The 25,452-nt window shown below is 44.6% G+C and overlaps 1 protein-coding gene and 1 long non-coding RNA gene across 3 annotated transcripts in view; one reads left to right on the top strand and one right to left on the bottom strand.

Annotated features, from left to right (window-relative positions):
* The window catches only part of LOC138245745 (uncharacterized), a 116,910-nt gene extending 115,042 nt beyond the window's left edge, over positions 1–1,868 (top strand). Inside the window, exon 3 of the long non-coding RNA XR_011194163.1 lies at positions 1,808–1,868. This is a non-coding gene — a long non-coding RNA (uncharacterized lncRNA). The remainder of the gene's footprint in view (positions 1–1,807) is intronic.
* The window catches only part of SAP30L (SAP30 like), a 387,822-nt gene that overhangs the window by 225,796 nt on the left and 136,574 nt on the right, over positions 1–25,452 (bottom strand). The window lies entirely within an intron of this gene.

Genomic DNA, 25,452 nt, shown 5'->3' with positions numbered 1-25,452 from the left:
CATAGATGGAGCAGTGAGGAGCATAAGGCATTCACTGGAGCAAGGGGAATTAAGTGAAACAAGACAATACAAACATACTCCCTTTCAACATTTCCCAGCAACTTGCCACTCCCTACTTCCTTTTGTGAAGCATCTGTCCCCCAACATAATCCAACATTTGAAATAAAAACATGTTAGGGTATTTGAGGTGGACCTTCTCCTAAGTAGGATAAATAGGCAAAAACCAAGTCATAAGTAAGGCACCCTGAGCCAGTGACCAAGGTATTAAACGCTCACTATGGGGCCACAAGGTGGTCATCTTCATCAGAGGCTGTGGCATTAACAACCTCGGATGTCCAGAGGGCAGCAGAGGAGCAACAGGGTTAGAAATCCCTGTCTGGGACCTGCCAGGATCTGTCTATGAGGAGACAGGGGAGCAGCCATGGCCCCTCCGCTGACCCTTGAATCTGGGCAGTTTCGGGTCTGTGAGCGTGTAATGACTGGACGTGAAGTGTCCGTGTCCACTCATGCAGCATCTTCAGGAGGTTCATATTGTTAGAGAATATGTTGCTCAGTTGCCCACTCCCAGGCCACTTCTGGAGTATCAAAGAAGTGGGAGCAGAATCTGTGAACAACTCATAGCCATGCAGGGAAGAGAAGCATTTATTGTAATATAGCCTTGAGTTTCTGTTTTACAGTATCAAAATATTTCCACTGGGATGACTGGAAGCAGAGCTTGCCTCTAGCAAGGGCTTCCCAAAGAATGTCATCACGGTTGTGGAAGTTTAGTATCTTGGCAATGATCAGCTTGGAAGGGGCCCCCAGAGGGGGACTCTGTGCCAGTGTCCCCGCTCCACTGCAAACCATGGTGACAGAGACCCCTCATGGATCCAAGATGTGAGCCAGTTTTCCATGAAGGTCTCTGAGCGGGGGTCTCAAATCCCTCTGTGAATAAGTTGCTCAGGCAGGAAAGATTTTCTATGTATTCAGCTCTGGCCAAGAGGGTGCGAACGGTGGAAAAAAGTGTAGTTACTTTAGCTTTCAAGTTCAACGAGTCATCCTCAAAAGTGGACACTCGGCTCTCCACCTCCATCACCCGCCCCTTTCCAAAGATCGTGATGCAGCAGGGCACTGTTGATGCCAACTTCCCCTTTTTGAGAGTCAAGGGCATCACAAGATGCCTGGATGGCTTGTAGTATCTGGTGTGCATATGGGGAGGTAGAGGGTACTGACAGTGGATCTCCAGCTGCGAGTCTTCTAGCAGCATCTGAGGTATAGTTGTTGAATTTGTCTACTTTACATCGGGATCCCAGCATATGAAGCTTGTCCCCATTATGGCCAACAAACAGGGGTGCCCAACTCAGATCTCCCTCACAGCCACAGGACTATGCAGTGCAACAGGGCTCAGTGGGCAGGGAGCTTTGGTGTCAAATTGTCGTATATCTGGTGACATGCACTCTCGGCACGCTTACCCCAAAAGGCAACAGGGTAGCACATGAAGCCAGGGTGGAGTCACTACAGATAGACTGAGAAGATCTTGTAATTGAGCGGGGTCCTATATCCCACTCAACCTAATGTTGCCTCTATTGTCCACCACATGCACTCCAGGTCAGTACAACGTCCTTTGTCCCACATGTTGGGTGGTGTTTGACGATATGTGTGAGTGCACATTGACATGTCATGACTGATCAGGTGTTTTGCATGCACATGATATGTGTGGGATATTGGCAGTGTGCATGGTCCGTGTTTGTTGTGTGTCGCCAAAGGTGACAGCTGTATTGGTATTATTTACATCATGTCCCCCATTTTCGGAATGATCCCCATGCAGGTCAGCGCCACCAGAAAAAAGGGTTATGGAGAGCCATCACCAAAGAAATGCGGACCCTGGCAGTCCATAGATGGCGGAGCACCCACTGCAGGAAGCGGTGGGAGAACCTGAGACTCTGGGCCCGGAAGACCGCGAAGGCCCAGGTGGGGACGGCCTCCCAACATGGGAGGGGTGACTTTCGGACCCTGACCCCCCCAATGGCCCACATACTGACGGTGGCCTGCCCAGAGTTAGATGGGCGCTTGAAGGCAGCACAGCAGCCACAAGGGGGTAAGTGTTGACTATTAGGTGATTTCTTCATGGTTGTGAACTGTGACCCTCACTGGACTTGGAATGTATGTCGTCAGATGAGATTTAGGCAATGTACAGTCCTGGTTGCCACACCAATCATGTAGGAGTGTGTCACATTAGCTATGTTGAGCCATACAGGAAAAGAAGTGGTGGTACTGTTACACACGTTCACCTGTACGTATGGGTCGCTCAAGTATGCAATCATGTCACTGGCTGCATCCTCCATCTCTGCGTGTACTGTAGTAGTACAAGGGGGTCATATTGGCACTGAATATGGGTAATGACAGGCATGTTACGTGCACATTCCAATAGCTTCACTTGCTACATCAATGGACCTCTGTACCAAATGTACTCCACTCATTCCTGTCAGTTAGTTAGTGTGCTCAGTCCCTTTGTGCTCAGATTTTTATCATCCAGAAGTGGATGACATGTGGTTGGGTATATTCCTGGACTGGCTTGTTGGATAAGTCATTTAGGCAGTTGATAGGCATGTAGTGGTCTTCATTCAGGTGTTTGGGCTGCAGGGTTGAGGTGATCTCTGATGAGTTTGGGTACCGCTTGCATGACTCAATTGTAAATGTTTGCAAAATGGTCTCTTGTTTGCCCGGCAGGGAGTGTAATATGTATTGTTTGTATATGAAGAGGATGTGTGGGTTATCATGATTTCCTCCCTTTCTGTTTCTCCCACCCTCCTTCTCTCTCTCCACCTCTGTCTTTGTGTGCATTAGCATTATCTGGTGGAGGAGGAAGGGCACCGGCGAGTGGGGATGCAGCAGCCCACAGGACCCAGGAGGCTGGCACCAGTTAAGCCAAGGGGACCAATGGGACGGAGGACGAGGGGAGCACCACGGGGGAGACTAGAGCAACTAACACATCTGATACAGATTCCTCCTCTGATGGCCGATCCCTGATAGTGGTGGAACCATCTGGGACCACCCCAGGACCATCCTTCTCCACCACCCCCCTTAACAGCACTGCCCTCCCTGTTGCACCGCACCCAGTTGCCCATGCCCGCTCACCCAGAAGGGTGGGCATCTCCTTCGCCGCAGGCACCTCTGCCCCTGCCCCAGTCAGCACTGCTGCTTCAATGAGGAGGCTATTGACCTGCTGAGGTCCATCTCTGTGGGGCAGACAACCATCGTGAATGCCATCCAGGGACTGGCATTCCAGATGCAGCAGTCCAATGCGTTCCTGGAAGGCATTCATGGTGCCTTGTCTGGCCTACAGAGATCGTTTCAGGCCCTGGCCTCCTCGTTGATGGCAGCCAATGTCCCTTCATCTTCCGTCCCCCTCCAGCTACCTGTACCCAATCCACGACCCCTCTCCCTACACCCATCTGAAGCACACCTACAGACCAGTATACACAACAGACAAGGTGCACATAGACAGTCATAGGCATCACTAACATTCACACATGCATGCACACACCCAACACTTCCCCCTCCATCTCCTCCCCTTAAGTCACATCTCCACTCACACCTGCCAGCACTGAATCATCACATATTGGTCCTGCTGGCATTTCTGTCATACCCTCAATCACCACAACAGCAAACTCACAGACACACACCACATCCGCACTCACCACGACTACCGTCTCTGCCACCTGAAGCACATCCACCTCACTTGCACACACCACCACAACATTCACTCGCACATCTCCCATTCCCTCTCCCTGCATCTCTACCCCCTCCTCCCAATGAATTCACACGCACCCACTCACACACCCAACATTCACACATGCACACATTGCACACACCAGCATCCATGCACAGCACACATACACTTCAGACGAGCACTCCCAAACCTCAATCATGTGACCGCCCCTGTGCCCCTAATAGAGTTTTCCTTGCCACCCTTGACCTCTTCCCTACTCCTCTCCCACCCCATGTTCCCCGTAAACACTGTGCCCTCCTGCCCCTCCCATGCCCTTCCACCTCCCATTCCTCGGGTGCCCCCTCTGGTGTTTCCCCTGCTTCTCCACCCAGCAAGAAATCCACCTCTCCCAGTGCCAAAGTCACCCATCCCAAGCCCAAACCGAAACCTGCCCCTTCCCCATCCAAGCCTCCCCCACCACCCCCACACCCCTGAGGTGCCTGCCTGCCCCACTGATGCCCCTATGACTTGGAGGCCTATTTGCTGTAAGGAGTCAAGCTGGGACCATGATATATGGACTTTATGCGTTTCTGCATTAAAGCAGATCGGACTTGCCATTTGGGAGATTTTGTATATAGTTATAATATTTTTTGATGGTTCCAATTACATCTGCCCACTCTGCTGTTTTTGGCAAGATCAGATGCTTGTCCTGGTTTTCTTCTACTTGGTGGTGTGACATCTGTGTGCAACGGTGTGTGAGGTTTGTGTATGGGTTGTGCCTGTGTTGTTGCATGCGATGGATAGATGGATTGTGCCAAGGGCATGCCGTTATGTGTCTGACTGTTTGCTTGTGGGATTGTATGGGGTGTTGTGTGTGTCTGTGTGTATGCTGCTGTATGTGTGGATTTCCTGGATTGTTCGTTGTACGTGATGTGTCACCTGTGTCATTGTTTGGATATGTGTTCACTACTATTGATTGTGTGTCATTGCTACATATAGTTCATGGTGTGTGTGTGTGTATGTGGTGTCGCACAACGTGCCTGTCTATGCCTGCGTTGAGGTGTTTGTGGTCTAGTTGTTGTTGTGTGGTTATGGGGTGTGTTGGTGGTGTTTGTGAGCGTTGAGCTGTATGTTTGGCACGTATCTGCTTGGCTTTGTGTGTGTATTAGGTACTTGGCATTGACGTATATAGTGTGTGCCTTTGTGTGGCCTTTCTGTCTGTGCGAGGAATGTGTGTTATGTGTGGGAGTGTATCATTGCCATTTCCTCCCCTCTGTGCTAGACGTACTTACCTTTGATGTCTTCGTCGGTGGCCCTGAAGGTGTATGGCGAGATACAATGCTGGGAAGACTAGCAGTTTGTTTGCCATGGCAGCCACGGAGGTGGGTGTCTCCTTTTGTACTTTCTGTTTCCGCCAGGTTTTTCACAGTGGCAAGCCCACCCCGGATATCCTGGCTGCGTCGTGACTTGGAATATGGTGGGCGGGATATTGGCTTCCGCCAGCATGAAGTTGGCTTCTACCGCCGGATGCTGTTCGTCGGAGTGGCGTTGGGGCAGTGCTGGCAGTGAGCTGTCTGTGCTGCATTGGGTTCACCGCCTTACTCGTTATATGGCGGTCTGCACCGCCACCTTGGCGGCGGTCATAACACTGCTGCTGGCATGGTGGTCAGGTTACTGCCAAAGTCGGAATGAGGGCCTGAGTCTCCTGTCGTGCAGCTCATTTCCACAGTGCCACAGCCTCCCGGGCCGCAGGACAGTTCAGGAGGGGCATGCATGTGCAGCTGCCAGAAGCCACCCGGATCAAGGCCCTAGTCAATGGCCTCCCCCTCTCCATCATGTTGTCCAAGCCAGGTGAATAAATTGCTTCAGGGGCTTGCCAGTTGGTCGAACCCCTTGTTGCCCACCGTTTCAGGTCCTTCAGCGGCCTAAGCCTTGGTCACATGAAATGCACCATGTGGTGACTTGCAATAAACTACATTTACCAATCTACACCTTAGGTTGAACGGCATAACCTTTTAGTTGGTTGGTGATATGCTAGCGGAGTTTGCTACCTCTGCAGCCGTTCCTCCTCCCATGAGGTTGGGTGTATATATATATATATATATATATATATATATATATATATATATCTCCGAGGGTTAGGTGGAAAGCAGCTCCAGCACGAAGCACCATCTTTAAGCAGAGGATTGACACAATGCCATCCTCGCTGAGCTGCAAAATGACAAAAGCCAATCACCACTCAAGGCACAGTATTACAACTTTGAACTGGTAAAATACCATCCAAGCCAACCTGGAATGAGTAAAAACAACCCATGACAAGTGTTTCGCTATCATTATAGCTCTTCAAAGGGGTTTGGCTTTGTCCAGACACAAGGGAGCACCCAGTATAAGTCAAAACAAAGCCTTTTCAGGGTTAGAGTGACATATATATTTATATATTCACTGAAAAAAATACTGGGGCATTATAGTTAAGTACTGAAATTACTCGCCCAAAACCAGAGAAATTCAGTAGTTATAGTTAACAACTCAAGTAACTATAACTTGTGCCCTAAGGTAGCTATAACTTGCGCCCCTGCCATGCACAATTTTCACATCAATAATTTTATTGCAGATGTTGCAGTAATAATATCAATGATGCCATAGAAGGTGTCATCGATGATGTAATATGTGGAGTAACTAGCTGTATATGGCGAAGGCACAAGTTATAGTTACTTGAGCCCTGTGACCAACCCTTCTGCATGCACCCAATTCCAAGCTCAGCACAGTCTTTGGTTGGATGCAGTAGATGTTTTTTTCTTATCTCTGGATCCACGAATCTAACAATGGATTTGCACGTCCACAGATCGGATAAAAAAAAAAGATTGGGCAATTTTTTGCTGATGAGGGGTCTCGGACCCTTCTATGTGTCCTATGGGGTCAGGATACCTGTATCCTGACCCCTTATGTGTTGTTTCACTGATTTTTACCCACCCCGAGCCGATCCACAAAAGAAAATGGCAGCCGCAAATTTTCTGTCAGGTTGCGGCCAGCCAATCAGGGCCTTGCTTTTCCCCCATATAAGCGAATCTGGGCCCGGATCCGGGTCCCAATATATCTATATTTTTTTTAACTCTAATATCTCAGAAACTACTGAACTGACTTACACCAAATAACAAAAAGTAAAATCTGCGTACCAAGATCTAGCTTTTTGCCAAATTTGGTGTAATTCTGTTCAGCAAATTAGAAAAAAATCCTATTGACTTAAATTGGGGAAAAAGTGTTTTGGGCCACCCTCCTTTTTCTCAGCCCCCGCTTGACAGATCACCCCGAAACTTTCAAGACAGCCGCTAAACTGACCAAAGTATACGTTTTGAAAATTTCATGAAGATTCGTCAGGCATCGCCAAATTTATTGGCAAAAACAAAGCTCTATCTATGGTAAAAAAAAGTCCTAACTATAACTACCTAGTGGCAACATCCACTAGGTAAAATAAATATATATATATATATATATATATATGTATTTCTCTCTCTCTCTCGCTATATATATATATGTATATATATATATATGTACATATATTAAATCAGATTAGCAGATTAAAAAGTAGACTGGGGTGTTTGTCTACTCTCACTACAACGTAAGAAACTGTAGGGAAAGTGTTGGACTTTGGCAGGGTTACATTTACTATTTCCACTACAACCCAAAAGTGATGGATTTTGGAGAGGTCAAAATTACTATTTTCACTCAAACATAAGTAACTGTAGGAAAAAAAACGTTAAGCTTGATAAAACTCAGATTTTGTTTCTTCCATATCTTACATCAATACAAAATAAATATTATATACATATTAAATATCTGTAACTTTATATAATTTATAGAAATAACTACAACGTATAAGCACGAAATAAAAAAAAATATACATACAATTATATATAAAAAGGGATATCAACTAAAAAAATAAAAAGACATTTAAAATAATAGTGCACCTATTACTGTAAAACTCCAACAACCACAAACAAAATAAGTTAATAACAGAACAAAACCACATTATGGATTATTTTGAAAAACAATAACATTATTTACTGTGCAGACAAGCTAAGTAAAATGTAATATAAATATATAGATAAGAAATTAAAACCTGTAAAAAAAACTATAAACAATTAAAATTAAATATTTAAAAAACTTCCCGGTCTCTTCCACTACAAACCCAACAACCTACCAAAAAAATTGAAAGAATGTTCAAAACAAACTTATATTACCAAAATAAAAAAATAAAACACAAAAAAATTAATAAATATACCTAACACTAAAATTGATAAAAATTAACTAAATATTTTAAAAAACGATATTATGTACAACTATAATTAAAAAAAGTTATAAAAGACCTACAAAAAAAATATTTTTACCTTCAATATTAGGTTCCCCAATTTTTTTTTACAGAATGTATGTCTCATGATATTTGTGACACAATATTTTGGCAGAATACCTGAAAAACACAAAGGTAAGCCATATTTAGTGCAAAAAATGATTAGGGTCCATAATCACTATCAATCGCTATAAAGAATCATCTTACAGCCCCTAAACTTTAACTGTCTAAGCTCAGCACTGAATAATCACCAACAATTGTACATCAGCTTGCTAATGTTCTTCACGGCCTAAATCGGCAAACTAAAATCAATTATGGTACTAAACAAAATAGCAAAGCCCCTGCCTGAATTAATTCACAAAATAGACCCTAAGAAGATTAACTACCAACCCACCCTGCGTTTGAATCACACCAATCACAGCACATTCATCCACAGACTACTCCTGAAACAACAATATCTAATTCACAAAAATTAGTACACTGACCACTTGGCCTCCATTTGATCCAACTTAGAAACCAGTGCTCCAAGAACCTCTTCTTCACACTCTTACTCGGGAGACTCACTCCAAAGCTGGACACTGTCATATTTTGAATGCGTATCTCCTGGCTTTCCATAGCATAATGAGCCTTGAGGAAACTTTTGTTGCACATATTCAAGCACAACTCGACAATCATGACCTTGGTCGATGAAAGTACCACTTCAGCACGTTTGCTGAGTCAGCCCCTCTACAAAATCTGGGACAATGCTTTTGAAGCTGCGGACGAAGTGTTTTTAGACCTTTGCTTGGACCATGATCTTCTGGATCATCAACTCTCAGAGTTGTCAGGAAGAAAATTAGTTACTTACCTGTAACTGTAGTTCTCCAGTACTGGAATCTTTTATAGATTCATATGCTTGAATCATTACCCGTCGTCGAGATGGGAGCCCCCGGTACAATTACACAAGTAGTGTTAAAATATATTAATACAAGGGCCCTAGGCCTCTTCAATTTAATAGTCTATAATAGTCATTTTAAGAAAAAGGACCAAACTTGAGCGTCTACCAATCAGAGGACACCACCCTCTAGAATCCTCCTGAGAGAAGCTCCAGCACCTCAGATTTTCCAAGCACAAGTGCATTAAGGATAGGAACAGAAAGAGAGAGAGAGCGAGAGCGAGAGAGAGAGAAGTGAAAGTGAGCTTCTCCGGGGAGGTGGGGGAGTCGCATGTGAATCTATGAAAGATTCCAATACTGGAGAACTACAGTTACAAGTAAGTAACTAATTTTCTTACTCCAGTATTGGAACTTTCATAGATTCACATGCTTGAATCAGAGTAGCGAGCAGTACTTATGCACATTGGAACATTGTAGCCATGTATGTCACAAAACGCCTGCCTATTTAATACATATATATATCTAAAGCAATACTTCAAACAAAATATCGTCTGTTAACCCCATCCTTACTTCTCTCCCTTTTCTCTTTTTTTTTTTTTAACATGAAAAGCATTGGATCCGTATCCGAAAGGAACAGACATAAACAATGTGCATACCTGATCTAGGATGGAGGGATGAAAGAGATAGCTCACCTTCACCTGAAGAGGTTCCTGAAGACTGCCTGAGCCACTGCTACCTCTCCCTGAGATAGTGCTTCCAAGCAGTAATGTCTTGTAAATGTATGGTAGCTTTTCCATGTCACTTCTCTGCAAATGTCTTGCAGGGGAACCCCCGCAAACAGCGCTGCTGAGTAAGAAACTGCCCGCATAGAGTGAGCACGGACTGATGAATGCAGTGGTTTGCCGGCTGCATGATGTCAGAATCGAATGGCTGAGGAGATCCATCCGGCTATACTCTGCTTGGAGAGCGATTGACCTAGTCTGGGTGCACTGTAAGCTACGAACAATTGATTGGAGCGGCGAAAGGACTTAGTTCTGTCCAGGTAGAATTTAACACATCTCTTAATGTCTAAGGAGTGTAATGCTCTTTCTGCAGGAGTAGATGGATGTGGAAAAAAGGTTTTAAAAACTAAGGGCTCGTTCATGTGGAAATCTAAAGGGACCTTTGGGATGAAATATGGGTTTGTGCGTAGCAATAGTTTGTCTTGTTTGATCTGCAAGAACGGCTCCTGTATGGAGAGGGCCTCTCTCGCACTGACCCGTCTGGCTGATGTGAGAGTCACCAGTAAAGCAACCTTCCAAGAAAGAAATTTTAGAAGCACGATGGATCGGTTCAAATGGATCCTTCATTAACTGTTCTAGAACAATATTCAGGTTCCACGAGGGAAGAGGAGGTCTGAATGGAGGAAAGACCCTGAAAAGTCCTTGCAAAAACCGTTTGATTAATCTTGAGGAATACAGCGAAGGTGAAGAGTCTGAACGCCTGTATGATGCCGCCAGATGCACCTTTATGGAGGAATGCACCAGGCTTGATTGCGCTAAATGCAATAAATAAGGCAATAAGGGTTCCGGTGGTGAGGACGGTGGATCAATTTGCCACTGGTGTCACCAGAAACAAAATCTTTTCCATTTGCAAGAATAAGCTTTATTAGTGCTATCTGCTCTAGCTCTGGACAAAATGTCCCTACATTCCTGTGGGATATTCAGATGTGCAAACTCCCTGTGCTCAGGAGCCATGCTGACAATCGCATCGACTGAGGATCCGGGTGCGATATTTGCCCTTTGTTCATTGTTAGTAAGTGCAGAGACGGTTTCAGCGGAATGTGAGGCTTCATTAATAGAAGAAGAAGCTCTGCAAACCAGTGTTGGCGAGGACACTACAGAGCTATCAATACCAGGGTGCACGGCTCTGCCTTCATCTTCGTGAGGACTCTTGGGATCAATGGAATTGGAGGAGAGGCATAAGCAAAGATGCCGGACCAAGCTATGGAAAATGCATTCCCCCAAGATCCCTTTTGGAGATGCCAGCTTGCGAAGTACTGGCATTTGGCGTTTCACTTGCTGGTGAACAGGTCGATTTTGGGCGTTCCCCACTGGAAAAAGATGTAATCCATTGTTGACTGGTCCAGCTCCCATTCATGGCAGCTCGATCTTTGTCTGCTGAGCGAGTCCACTATCTTGTGCTCTATCCCCAGCATATGCACCTCTGTGAGTTTGATGCCTTGCTGTGAGGCCTAATTCCAAATTTTTTGGGCTTCCCTGGAGAGGGTGAGAGATCTTGTGCCTTCTTGTTTGTAGAGGTAATGCATCGTAGTGGTGTTGTCTGTTCTTATTACTACTTCTGATCCCGCTATTTTCAGAAGAAAAGCCTGCAAAGCGAGATAAACTGCTCTGAGCTCTAGCAGATTGATGTGCATCGCCCTCAAATCTAGTGGCCACTTGCCACTTACTTGAAGATCTTGCAAAACAGCTCCCCAGCCCTCCAGAGAGGCGTCTGTAGTGATAGTCCATACAGCTGGACGATGTAGAAAGGAAAGGCCGACAGACAGATGATGATTTTGAGACCACCATGTCAGAGCTTTGACTATTGCTGGGGTTATGCTTATCCGATCTTCGAAGCTTCCCAAAATCTGGAGCCATTGAAGGTTGAGTTGTTCCTGTAGCGCAGAGTTATGCATGATGACATCATGCCCAACAAGGATTTGAAAAGGCGAACTGAAACTGACTTTCTTCCCTGTATTGAGTTTGCTAGAGTCAGTAACTTCTGTTGTCTCTCTACTGTGGGACACGCCATGGTGGATTGAGTGTCCAGGTTTGCCCCTAAAAAGGTGATACTGTATGATGGTAGAGGTTTGGACTTCTCCCAGTTGATGGTGAGGCCTAAACTGTTGAGTAAGGAAACGCACCTTCTTGTTGATCTGCGCGCTCCTGCGTAGGTGTTTGCTTTTATCAGCCAATCGTCGAGATATGGGAATATCTGGTGTTTTCTCCTCCTGAGGAAAGCTGCGATTGGCGCTAGGCATTTGGTTAATATCCTGGGAGCTGACTTTAGGCCAAAAGGGAGGACACGAAATTGAAAATGGCTTCCGGCTACCATGAATCTCATGTACTGTCTGTGGGTTGGGTGGATGGGAATATGGAAATATGCGTCTTTTAGGTCTAGTGTAGACATGAAATGTCCCTGGTTCAGTCGCAGGAGGACATCCTGTAGGCTTATCATGCGGAACGACTGCTTTTTTAAGTAGACGTTTAATTCTCTTAGGTCGAGGATCGGCCTCCAAACCTTCCACTTCTTGCGAATGAGAAAGAACCTGGAATAAAAAACCCTTCCTCGCTGTGACAGAGGCACTTTCTCTACAGCTCCTTTGAGGAGGATTTGTTGATCTCCCTCTTGAGCTGTTTTGGATACCTTGATGGAGTCCTGCAAGGAGAATTGGAGGGAGGTAGTTGGATAAACTCCAGAGTGTGGCTCTGTTTCACTAATTGGCGGACCCACTTGTCTGATGTGATGACTTGCCATTGCTTGAGAAACAGGGATATCTTTCCGCCTAAAACCAGAGGAGGAGGGTTGGATGTAGCCGGAGCCTTGGATGTATCAGGCTCTACGAGCCGAGTCCTTAGCAGGGCGAGTTGAGAGTCCCCTAGTGCCAGATCTACCATAAGCTGCTTGTGGTGGTATTCTTTGTGGGTAGTACTGACGGAACTGCTGAGAGGAGGAAGGATAGGTTGAGTATCTATATTGCTGATAGCCTCCTCTATATGAAGGCAGTCTACGTCCTCTAGCTCGAAAGGAAGGCTTCCGAAACTGGAGAGTCCTTAACGATCTTGCTGTATCCGTGTCAGATTTGATAGATTGTAAGGCCTCATCAATATGTTTACCAAATAATGCTTGCCCATCGAAAGGTAGGTCTAAAATCTTATTCTGTACCTCAGGCCGGAATGATGTAGCCTTTAGCCAGCATTGTCTCCTAAGTACAGCTGCACCTGCGAGCTGGCAAAATGCAGTTGTGGCTATGTCCACAGCACAGTCTATGAGCTCAGCTGACGTGCGCTGACCTTCCAACAACGTCTTCCTTGCCTCTGATCTTCCATCCTCCAGCAACTGGTCAATATGCGGGGTGATGTCTGCCCATAGCTGTCTGTCATACCTGGCTAACACCGCTAGGGAGTTATCAGCTCTTATCACTAGGCTAGCCATCGACAAGAACCTCTTTCCAATATTGTCTAGCCATCTACTCTCTTTGTCTGGAGGTGCTGAAATCGGAGCAGACGGATTCTTGGACTTCCTCTGTGCCGCCTGGGCCACCACTGAGTCCGGATGAGGATGACCAATTAGACATGCTGGGGCATCCTCTGGTGCCTTGTATTTTTTATCTATTCGGGGCAGTACTGCTATGACGGTAGCGGGGTTGTGCATCACTTTTAACCCTTCTTCCCATAAGTAGCTAACCAGTGGAAAGGAGCGCACAGATTTCTGGTACGGCTCTTTAAAATCATATAGGAAGCAATCTGTTTGCTTGGACGGCATTGGCAAAGCAAAACGTTTAGCTGCTCTGTCCAGAAGATTATGAAATCTCCTGATGTCATCTGGAGGGGAATCCACCTTTGACTGGGAAGAAGGAGGAGCAGGAATAATGTATTCATTCCACTCCGAATGAGTGTCAAGGAGCTCCCCTTCTTCCTGATCACCTTCTGACATGTAAAGTGTCCTGAGGTAAAGTCATATCCGGCGTGGCCACATTTGTTAGTGACAATGAGGTCAGTCTCTGACGTGGAGTGGTAACCCCGGAGACGGGCGACGGAGGAAGTTGCTTCCCTTGAGGAGTAAAATGCCTACTGTAATCAGCCAGCATCGCTTGGAGGTCAGATAGCAACGAGGTTGGAAAGTATGTCCCTTCCTGATATTGTTGATCTCCTCCATAGTACAGAGGGTCATAAGTTTCATCAAATTCGTCTTCATCCTGATATTTGACGTTCAATTGAGAAGGGCTATGGGCTGTTTCAAATGGACCCTCGTCGTCTGACTCTTCCTCCTCCTCTAACAAGTGAACTGGTATGAGAGGGGTCACCTTACTAGGTGAGGTGTGCTTTGGGGTAAGTCTTTCTTGTTTTTTATGTTGTTTTTCCCTCGTCGACGGTGTCGTCGATGGTGTTGTCGACGGCACAGATATAGTCTTCGTCGACAACGAACGCATGGAGATCTTGATCGTCGACAGCCTTACCGAAGAGAATACCGTCGACGATGGTAAAGCAGATACCGCTGTTACCGCCGTCAACGATGATGAGGTGTAGATCTTCGTCGACGATGACATAATCAACGCTGCTCTCGTCCATGGTGGGGCACTCGTCATCGACTATGTCGTCCTCACAAATGTCGTCAACGATGGAACAGTGAAAGTCATCGTTGACGGTGGAAAAACACTCACCGACGGTCTTGTCGACGATGGATCATTCTTAGCTGCAGAGGTAGGTAGATGAGGGCCTTTTGAAAGGCCCAGATGGTGGTACAGAGGATGGCTTCTCATGCCTTTTAGAACTGCTGGCATGACCTCTCTCCCCTTTCCTGGAAGATTTATGAGGTGAAGTAGAGGGGCTGAGGCCCTTGTAAGACCCTGAGGCAGTCTTTTTGTGGGCTTTTCTTGATTGTTGGTAAGGAGATCTTGTGTCTGATCTTGCCCTTTTTGATGACTTTTTTGATGTTGAAGAGTCATCACTATTAGAGTCAGAGACTGGATTATCTCTGTACTTAAGTATCTGCAGCCAAATCAAAAATCTGCCTTCTCTATCCTTAAGAGTCTTAGAGGAAAAAGTACGACAAACCTTACAGTCCTTGGCTGAGTGGTCTGGATAGCGCAGTATATGCAATCCTGATGAGGGTCTTCAGAATGTAGTCGTTTCTTACCACAAGTTTTGAAATTTCTGAATAAACCCTTCTTCTCCTTGTCAAACATGTTGTAGGTGTTAACCCCAATCAGTCAAAACAAGTGTTAGCAGAGAAAAAATAGCTTCAAGCTAATCCAAAGGTGTGAAAAAAGAGCAGAGCTCTGAGGAGACTCCCTAGCATGACATGCAGTAGAAAATCTGAGGTGCTGGAGCTTCTCTCAGGAGGATTCTAGAGGGTGGTGTTGTCTGATTGGTGGATGCTCAAGTTTGGTCCTTTTTCTTAAAATGACTATGATAGACTATTAAACTGAAGAGGCCTAGGGTGCTTGTATTAATATATTTCAACACTAATTGTGTAATTGTACCGGGGGCTCCCATCTTGACGATGGGGAATGATTCAAGCATGTGAATCTATGAAAGTTCCAATACTGGAGTAATCCGATTACTCCCTCCCCTGGTTCACATTCTTCCTCTCTGGCTGTTATCACTGACTCCACATAGTGGTCTCTTTCCTCTCCAACTCACATCAGGTCTCATGTGAAGTCCCAAAACGATCTCCTGGTCACCTGTACACTCCAACTTCTACCTCTAGTTTCCCTGAAGATCATATGTAATCATGACCTGCTCTGTCACTTCATTGCTAATTATACTTTATATACACATGATCAAATCACACAACCGGTGTCCTTCTAAAAATGTGTTTGCCTGCTATTAGATCATGGGTGTAGCGAACTTGCAGACCATTAGTGGAAACAAATTTGAACCTCTGCATCAAACAAATGCACCATCAGTTCTGTCTCAATCTTCTGCTCAACTAAATTCTGACACTTAGTCCGGGTCAATCAATTGGTCCATGCTCAAAGATTACACAACTAGGATTTAACTTTGACTCAAAAATTGCTCAAAACTCCAGGATTAGTTTCATAGTCTGCACATGACATGACCACCTCTGCCATTTCTGACAAATCGCCCCTTCCACCCCTCACCTCCAAAACCGAGATCTGTCCAGTAAGAGTGGGAACCACCAGAACCTCTCACCTAGGTTGTGTACATTCAATATGCCAAAAGTTAACTTATCCCACCTCTAAGTGGCTTTCAATTGCTTATCAACTAATTGCGGCTATTGAAAAGCTCTGAAACCATAGCCCCGACCAAATAATGTTCTACACCCTCAATCCACAATAAGTAAGTGAACCCTCTCCTACCACAGTTCTGTCCGTTACCCATATGTAGGGGAATGTGCAAATGACACTAACCATTCGAAGACGCCCATATACTTGCAGCACTATGGTAACTGACCACATTCATCTACACAATCCGTGGCGCAGGCAATTGCTGAAAAGCATTCCCACGAAATCACACAGCACACTGGCAAGGTCGTTTACTACTATTTACTGACTAACACTGTATTTATCTGAGACATGTTGGCATTAGCTTCATATGAGACTTGGTAAATCCAACTCAGGTCAGAGACATATTATCACCCGTCTCTGCGCCAGCTGTGCTCTGTCTGACACTATCTGAGGACGGAGACACCTATCTTATCAGTGGGCGCGTGCAGTACGGCGATGCGGATCAGTGTGGTTGTTTACACGCGCGACCCCTCTTTCTTTCACCACATGAGGCGAGGGCGCCCATCTCTTTACGTGATGTCAAGTTGTCACATTGACGACACTACATTTAAAAACCAAAACACGTCAAACAGTCAGAATCGAGTGATCCGCGGCGCCATTTCAAAATTAAGAAAATATTGATATTCGACATAAAAACAAAGCTGCTCAGAATAGGAAAAACTTGCCTTTCTAGAGGACTTTAAGGAAAAAAGAAACAGGTAAGTGTGGAACAAACCGACATGGTTGGACTCCCTTCAACTTTTGTGGGTGGCCCCTTAAATAAGACTTCAAGTCATCAGGGACAGAGTTGAATCCAGATTTCATTCTGTATACCACAGTGAGCTAAAACTTTCATTGTCTGCCTTCAAAGATGAAGATCGCCCACACCAAGCCTCACGTACAATGGCACAGTGACAACAATCACTGTATCGTGGCATTAGTATTAGGCCTATGAGCTCACTTCGCTGTACCTTAAAGAAGGACATCACCACAATATAAGCCCAGTAATTTTGTGCAATATTGTCAAAGGAAGTGATATCACAGTGGTACAATTTAGTTGGTAGCGAGTTTTAATTTTCAGCATGTGGCAGTCTGATGGGGGCATTGTTGTCACGGCGATCTGAATTTATTTTTATGCTGAATATATAAACACAGCTCCTCGTTGTCCAATAATAATCTTCAGTTTGTAAGATTCATAACTTAAAATCTGTAATTATATCACCTCTAACAGTAATGTTAATTTAGTCGTTGCATATCATTTTCATTTATTATCATTGAAACTCTCCATTCATATATTCTATAAGGCCCAAGGGGTAAGCGCATGGTCAAATTAAACCAGCTTTTAATTCTTTGACTGTCACTGAAACCAGCAGCAGGTCAGATTTGGAAATAATTTGAAAATGAAAATGTTCTATGCGCAGCGAACTTGTAGGACCCTGGGTCTGGTGTCATTAAGGCGTGACACGTACTAGAGAATGGCATTAGCGAAAAGCGAGATTCTGTCCACCTAGTCTTCCTCCCTGCATAGGGCCCAAACCACCGGGTCTTCCCGTATCCAGCAGGCCAAGAGTTCCGCTCAGACTGCATTGTGGATAGCAGACACTCCTGCCTCGTTCGTCTCTCAACCTGGAAGAGGTCAGACCAAAGGGCATTTACTTTTACCCTCGCCATGGCTTTATCGACCGCCGGAAACAGGGACCTATGCCAGCATTTTGTGCAGGTACGCCACTCCAGAGTGTCGAAGGCTTTAGTAGTGTCAAGGTATAGTATGGTTGACTCTTCCCAGTGGTCCCTCAGTCTATTCAGACAGTCGTAGAGGCGTCTAAAGTTCAGTTCAGTCCCCCGATGCAGCATGAACCCGGGAAACATCACTTACAATGCAGTCAATGCAACGCTATCTACTGACCACGCTGCCATTACCACACATGCAGTGCTTAATTTGTGCTTGTTGTTTCCGGTGCTGAGCACCAGCATTTATTTTTGAGGCTTATTCTTCTGCCTCAAGCATTTGCTGCAAGCAAAAGACACATATGGGAAAGACGGAGGAAGGGAAAAACTAAAGCGCGTCACAAAGGGAGAAAGTAGAAAGCTGCAAGAGTGAGCTGAAGGGACAGGGAGTGGCTGTAAATGGATTGGAGAGGCCCGAGATGGCTTCAGGATTGCGCCGCCTCAGTATTCTGTGTTCCGAAATTTAATTGCAGCAGCCACATACATGTTTAAGAGGAGGTCTTTGCGCACTGACACGTTTTTATTTACAAATTAAGCACTGCACGCATGTGCGTTTACTACGCATGTGTTTACTATGTGCGTTTACTACGCATGTGTTTACTATGCATATGCGTGGTAACGGCAGAGAAAGCGGTCTGGGTGTCTGGGTGGAAGAGTAAGGAGTAGAGAGCAGAGGAGAGAGAGGTAAGTGGGGTGAGGTATGGGGCGGCGGAGGTTGGGGTAGTTTTTAGGTAGGTTTTAGGGTACAGGGTTGGGGTCAGGTAGTTTTTAGGACAGGGCGAGGTAGGTTTTGGGGTTCAGGGTAGTTTTTATGACAGGGCGCTGGGTGTCAGGGTAAGTTTTAGGACGGGGGGTAGGTTTTATGGTTCAGGGAAGGGGTGTCGGGGTAGGTGTTAGGACAGGATGAAGTAGATTTTAGGGTTCAGGGTGGGGGGTTGGGGGTTGGGGTAGTTTTTAGAACAAGGCGAGGTAGGTTTTAGGGTTAAGGGCGGAGGGGTGGGGTAGGTTTTAGGACAGGGCGCTGGGAGTCAGGTTAGATTTTAGGATGGGGTAGGTTTTAGGGTTCAGGGCAGGGGTGTCATTGTAGTTTTTAGGACAGGACAGGGTAGATTTTAGAGTTGGTGGGGGCAGGTGTCAGGGTAGTTCTTAGAACAGGCCGGGGTAGGTTTTAGGGTTCAGGGTGGGGGGTTTGGGTAGGTTTTAGGGTTCAGGGTGGGGTAGGTTTTAGGGATCATGGTAGGGGGGTCAGGTTAGTTTTTAGGGCTCGGGGAGTCGAGGTAGTTTTTAGGACAGGGCGGGGTAGGTTTAGGGATCAGGGCAGGGGGGTCAGGGTATTTTGTTACGGTTCAGGGTGGGGGGTCAGGACAGTTTTTAGGACGGTGGGTTGTAGGGTTCAGGACGAGGAGTCGCAGTAGTTTTTAGGATGGGGGTAGGGTTTAGGGTTCGGGGTGGGGGGCGGGTAGTTTTTAGGACAGGGTGGGGTCGATATTAGGGTTCAGGGCAGGGGCTGGGGTAGGTTTTAGTGTTCAGGGCAGGGGTTCGGGTGGGGGACAGGGCGTGGTAGGTTTTATAGTGCAGGGGTTGGGGTAGTTTTTAGGACAGGGCAGGTTTTAGGGTTCAGAGCGGGGGGGTCGTGGTAGATTTTAGGACAGGTTTTAGGGTTGAGGGCGGGGGCACTAGGGGCCGGGGTAGTTTGTAGGACAGGGTGGGGTAGGTTTTAGGGATTATGGCAGGGGGGTCAGGGTCGTTTTTAGGGGTCAGGGCGGAGGTGGGGGGTTCGGGCAGTTTTGAGGACAGGGTGGGGTCGTTTTTAGGGTTCAGGACATGGGGTTTGAAGAAGTTTTTACGACAGGGCGGGTTAGGTTTAGGGATCAAGGCGGGGGGTCAGGGTAGTTTTTAGGGATCAGGGTGGGGTGGTTGGGGCAGTTTTTAGGACGGGGTGGGTTGTAGGGTTCAGGACTAGGGGTTGGGTAGTTTTTAGGACAAGGTGGGGTAGGTTTTAGGGTTCAGGGCAGGGGAAGGGGTAGTTTTTAAAACAGGATGGGATAGGTTTTAGGGTTTAGTGCAGGGTCGGGAGGGTTTGGGTTGGTTTTAGGTTTCGGTGGGGGGGGTTAGTTTTTAGGAAAGGGCAGGGTAGGTTTTAGGGTACTTCGGGATAGTTTTTAGGCCAGGGCAGGGTTATTTTTTAGGGCTCAGGGCTCAGGCGAGGGTGAAGGTGGGTTTAGGGCTCAGGGCAGGGGGTGGGAGGGGCAGTTTTAAGGGCGGGTGGAGTATGGTATCAGGAGAGAGGGGGCAGGACGGGGGAGAACTTACTATGCATGTTCTTTTACCAAACATGCTTTTACAACCAAATTTGCTGTAAAGGCATGCATGGTAAAGTCACAGTTGTTTTACAAACTGTGTTGTAGAGGCATGCGTGATATACGCATGCGTTGTTCCATCATACATCCCAAGAATCCTGACTTGTCCAGATGCACCAATTTAGAGATGACCTGCCTTAAATAAGAGGCCAGTACTTTTCCTAGGATCTTACTTTCGACATTAAGATTGGCACCTCACCTCAAAACCCACCATGCAGGAAAAAGACAATAGGTGGTACATCTTTCTCTGTTCAAGCAGCCAAACTATGGAATTCATTACCCCCCAAATACAAGATCCACGGATAACTATCTTATCTTAAGAAGACACTTCAAGAGTAAGATCTTTCCCTGACAAATGGATCTGTCCCCCATGCACGCAGTTTGGGACATGAATCTTGACACCCTACTTACAGACAGGGAGGGGATAAGGGCCAGATCCTTAGTGCAGGAGGTGTCTAGCAACGCCAGCTTTAAACTAACACATTTGTATTACTTACAAAGGGCATATCTCACCCCACTACGCCTGCATAGAATATACCCAGCACGCCCTGACGCCTGTGTGTGCTGCAGCGCTCTGTCTGCGACATTTGACCATGTCGCCTGGGTATGTGGGACGCTCCAGCCCTTCTGGATGAAGGTTGCCCACACAGTACACAGACTAACTGCACTTAAAGTGGAACGCACAGCACAACACTGCCTACTGGGACTCCTACCATTTCCCAAAACGGGCAAAAGGATGCCACACCACTTTGCCCAACTGGGGTTGCAACTTGCAAGATGCCACAGTGCCATCCACTGGGCCAGCCAGTCCCCACTAACCCTGACCAAGTGGAAGACTGACCTGCAGCAATGGGCAACGGCTGAGGAGGGTGGGCTTAGGAGAGTCCGCACGGACAAATATGCGGAATGGGATCTGGAGCTCTGGGGCGATATGTTAGACAGGGTTAGTGGGGGTGACCCCGCTACAGATGTGTCCTCCTCCAACCCTCCCCACTCTCCTGCCGAGCAACTGGGATAGATGTATTTTTCATTTCTTCTTTCTTACTGAAATTGTCATAGATCTACAACATAGATGTGGGGAAAATGCTGTGATTTTTTTTTTACACTGATCTCACCTCTGTTGAGGTATATATTGGTTATATCACATGAAAAATTCAATACTTTTTTTTTTTAAAAGAGTACATAACCACCATACTCAAACAGCAACATACTGCATATATCTGTGTATGTAAACATTTATAATTTGATTATATGTATATATCTAGATATGTGTATTTCTTTGTACAAATATGTTTAATAACTGCTTAACAAATGTATATGTTACACACACACACACACACACACACATATATATGCATATTATTCTATGCTTAACATGTTCATAGGTCATTGCATAGTTTCAATATAACTTGTTTGTTTAGATACTTATGAGTCTCCGTTTTGTTTATCCATCACAATAAGTAAACATTATCCTAACTAGCTACAAGTATTTCACTATTAAAATATTGAGGAAAGATAAAAAAAATAATGTTATGAAAGTACACAAATGAACTTCAAATAATGCAGCACTTGAAGGTCTGTGTTTATACGATACAACTTTAAATCTCAATATATTATTTGACTTACACATAAATCTCCTTCCTATATAGTCATGTACCTATATATTTATTACTTTAGTCCTACTGTAGAAGAGAGAAAAAGAGGTAATAAAACGATTGTCTCCGATGCATTACTCTGTCTCACCCTAAACCTCTATGAATCTATCCTCTATCTCCACTCTCTGATTCATCCCAAACCTCATTTTACTACTATGATCTCCAAAATAACCCTTCTTAGACACTTCCTTCCTCTACCCCTCCAGGCTCACCCCAAACCTCAGTTTACTACTATGATCTCTCAAACAACTCTACTAAATTCTTCCTCAAGTATCTCCCCTTTGAGTCATCCCGAAACCCATTTTACAACAATGATCTCCATAATCCTTTTCTATAGACTCTTCCTTCCTCCATCTCTCCTTTACTCATCCCAAACCTCATCTTACTACTATGATCTCCCAATTAACACTTTCTGGATTCTTCCCTCTTCTACCCCTCCATTATTCTATTTCAATCCAACCAACAGACTCACATGTCCTCCTCTCAAATTAACTCATACTTCTCTATACTAATACTATACTCATATTTCCCTTTACTGATCCATCACTAATCCTTTTGGGTTTCCGGAGTAGCATGCTACTTTCCGGAAAGCGCTTCAACATCTCGTCAGGGATAGTAAGAGCTATACAAATACAATTAAGCAGTAATATAGGCCTATAGGTGGCACAATTATCTGGTGGTTTGCCTTCTGTCAGGATTGCCACTATGGTGGCCAATCAGTCGTAATATAACTGGTTTATTTAATTAGCTTTGAAGAATATCTGTCTCGGTGTGGGACTAAGGTGTGGCCGTGCAATTATGCAGTTCAACCCTGGAGCTTTCCCTGACTGTATCTCTCTGATTGCTTTAGCTATCTTACCTTTCCCTATGTCTGTGTCTAATTCCTCTGCTTCTTCTGGAATGAGGGCCAGGAGGCATATATGTTTTAGGAAGTCTTCTATGTTGCTTGATGACTTGTCAGCTGTGGACTTACTTATAGGCCTTGATAATAGCTTGCAAATTCTGCCACTTTTTCTATGCGACACTTAACCGGTGGCTCATCCATCCTCTGTATTTTCTACACACAGTTTTAATTCCTCTGTCTTACTCAGCCAAACAAGGAGCATCTCTGCCTTATTTTCTACCTCGTATAGGAATGCTGCTCATTGTGGGTTATTATTGCTGCCCATCAGTGTTAAATCGGTCTTGCTTTTAAAAACATTAAGATTGTCCCGGAGTGCAAATACACTTCAAGTTGCCGTCACAGAAACATGCATCACATATTAGATAGAGACAGTAACCCTCTAGTATTTCTTCAGCCCTTGGTATTGCCTATTTATTATCACACTTCTCAATCTTCTAATCACAAATGCCCTGTGCAGAGTAAGCTTTGGTTAACAGATGATTAGCATACCATAATGTGGCCTGTACTCATTATGTGTGTGTATGTAACAACTTATTTTACCGAGTTAAATGTCTATTTCAACGTAAATTCACACATAACCATATAGCTAAATTAATAAATCCTAATACCACCTATAACAATAACATCCAACTAATACTATTATTAACATCATATTCTAGATATATAATTGTCAAACTCAAATGCTATAAAACATTATCAAATTCACACTAACTTGTGAGACTAAACATATGTCTCAACATTTCTAACTTTAACATGTCAGTTGAAGCAAAACACATTGTACAGTAAAATATTGAGCTTTGCTATTCTGTTGTCATGAAAACTTGGCACATTTTTAAAGCGTCCAACATGGTAAAAAGGTGTACATTTTTCTTGAAGGGGAATTTCATTTGCAGTCCAGATCAGTTTTAACAGCATCATTACATTGAGGCCACGTTACCCGACAACCTACGAGAAGCCATGAAGTTTCACAGTGGAATAGGTTGAGAGAGTTTTGATTTCTTGAGATAGTTCACTGTAATAATTGGCTTTACCTTCACATACTTGTTCAACGGAAGTCTGTGAATTATCGAGGTGGATTGAAACATCAATCACCATAGCAATACCGTCTTTGGTGAACACTACAACAGGCTATCTTAGTTCTCTTTGACTATTCTTCAAATGAGGTTCCTTGGATGTTAGCCAACCACATCTTTTAGCTCGATCATTGAGGCGCTCCAGAATCTTGTTAGGCCTTTTAATTCTTATGTCATTTGTTTTAGGACAAGCGCCTGACACGTGCAATTGTTTTCTTTAGATCTATTTAATATCTAGAAAGTAGAGAATGATTGATCTCTTCCTTTGGATATTTTTTATCAAGTGTTCATGACATTCGCTCTCAGCATAGGTGCAGTTATGTATTGATTTTCCTTTAGTTTCATGCTCTTAGTAATCCAAAAGTTTGAGGTTGGATTACTTTGTTAAGAATTTTATACCATCATCTTGTACAGGCAGATTTTTCAATTTTTCTAATTCTTCTTTGCTCCAGCCGTAAGATGCTAATAGTTGCAAAAAGTAGACTAGCAATCTGCTGTCTGATAGTTTTTGGTTGTGAGTTTTGATAATGCGAACAATGTTATCGTTTATCATATCTCCTGCACGTATGTAATAGTGAGCACTGTGCAAGTCTGGAGTTTCTCTGAGATACAATGGATCATTCACTTTGTTGAGTCTCATAGTTATACACAGCTTTGGTACCTAAGCCACAATTTGACCTTTTTGAGTACAACAGACCATCACATTAACCAGATAGGTAGAGATAATTCTTGACATATTTCTTTATGGTCTGGTCTAGTTCAATGAGTCTCTTTACTTCTGTGCTTGCCATTTCCAATTTGAATGGCAGTTTAGGAACCAGGTATTGATACAGTAATCCAACGTTTTGTGTGGGCTTGAGTGGTAGACTGCCACATTTATTTTATCATATTCTGTTGGTACCTCATTTATTTTGCTATTTTTAGTATGAACTGTGTGAGAAATAAAGCTCAATCTGAGTTAACTCTCATCGTCATCTGAAGGAATGTTATTGATGTTCTGGTTTTCAAATTGCTATGGTTGCCAAATATTCACCAGAATTCTTTCTTGATAATGGCTTATGAAAAACCTTTGTCTTGTTAACATTTAATTCTGGGACTGTTGTTCTGAAGAAGTTTTCAGTGATCTTCAAGTTAGTACTTATGACTTTCCATGTGTAATTGATTACTGTTATTTTGTCTGGATAGACTAAAGCAGTTATTTGTTCAAGCCAAATGTAAAGCCTCCGCCTTTTTTCTGAAGATCACATCGTAGATGGTCCATGGCAATATTTAACAAGAGTAGGGATAGTGAGTCACCTTGTTTGACCTCTGACTTCATTATTATTGCTGGTGTAGGTTCAATGTTTTTTCCCTTGAAGTATGTAGATTAATCTGTGTACAAGTCTCTCATTAGACCCAGGACAGAAATCTTTGTCTTTTGCAACTCCGTATGATATGATAGGGATTGACATAGTCAAATGCTTTTGAAATGACTATGAAAGCAAGTGTTTATTCTTACGTGCCACTTTTAAAAACTTCTGCCACTTTTTCTTGTTGGGATATTTCCAATACATGACTTTCTTGGTAAAGGCATTTCTTTTGGTCATTGGGCTCATCAGTGACCCCATAAACACATGGGCAGTTGGTGTTCATGGGCAGAAGGGGCATTATTCTGCCATTCCGGGGAGAGGCAAGATCAGGGAAATAAACATAGAGCAGATGACAAGAGATTACTGCTCAGAGACAGTGTGCTGAATCTCCTGGGTGAACTCTAGTGAACTTTTCAGATGTCGTACTGCACAAATGCAAGCAAGGCAAAGTTTTCTTCGATCTGCAGGCACGAGCTACA

The sequence above is a fragment of the Pleurodeles waltl genome, chromosome 7 (genome assembly GCF_031143425.1).
Source record: "Pleurodeles waltl isolate 20211129_DDA chromosome 7, aPleWal1.hap1.20221129, whole genome shotgun sequence".
NCBI lineage: Eukaryota > Metazoa > Chordata > Amphibia > Caudata > Salamandridae > Pleurodeles > Pleurodeles waltl.
The sequence above is the reverse complement of the archived record's forward strand: the minus strand, read 5'-3'. Positions and strand labels throughout refer to the sequence as shown.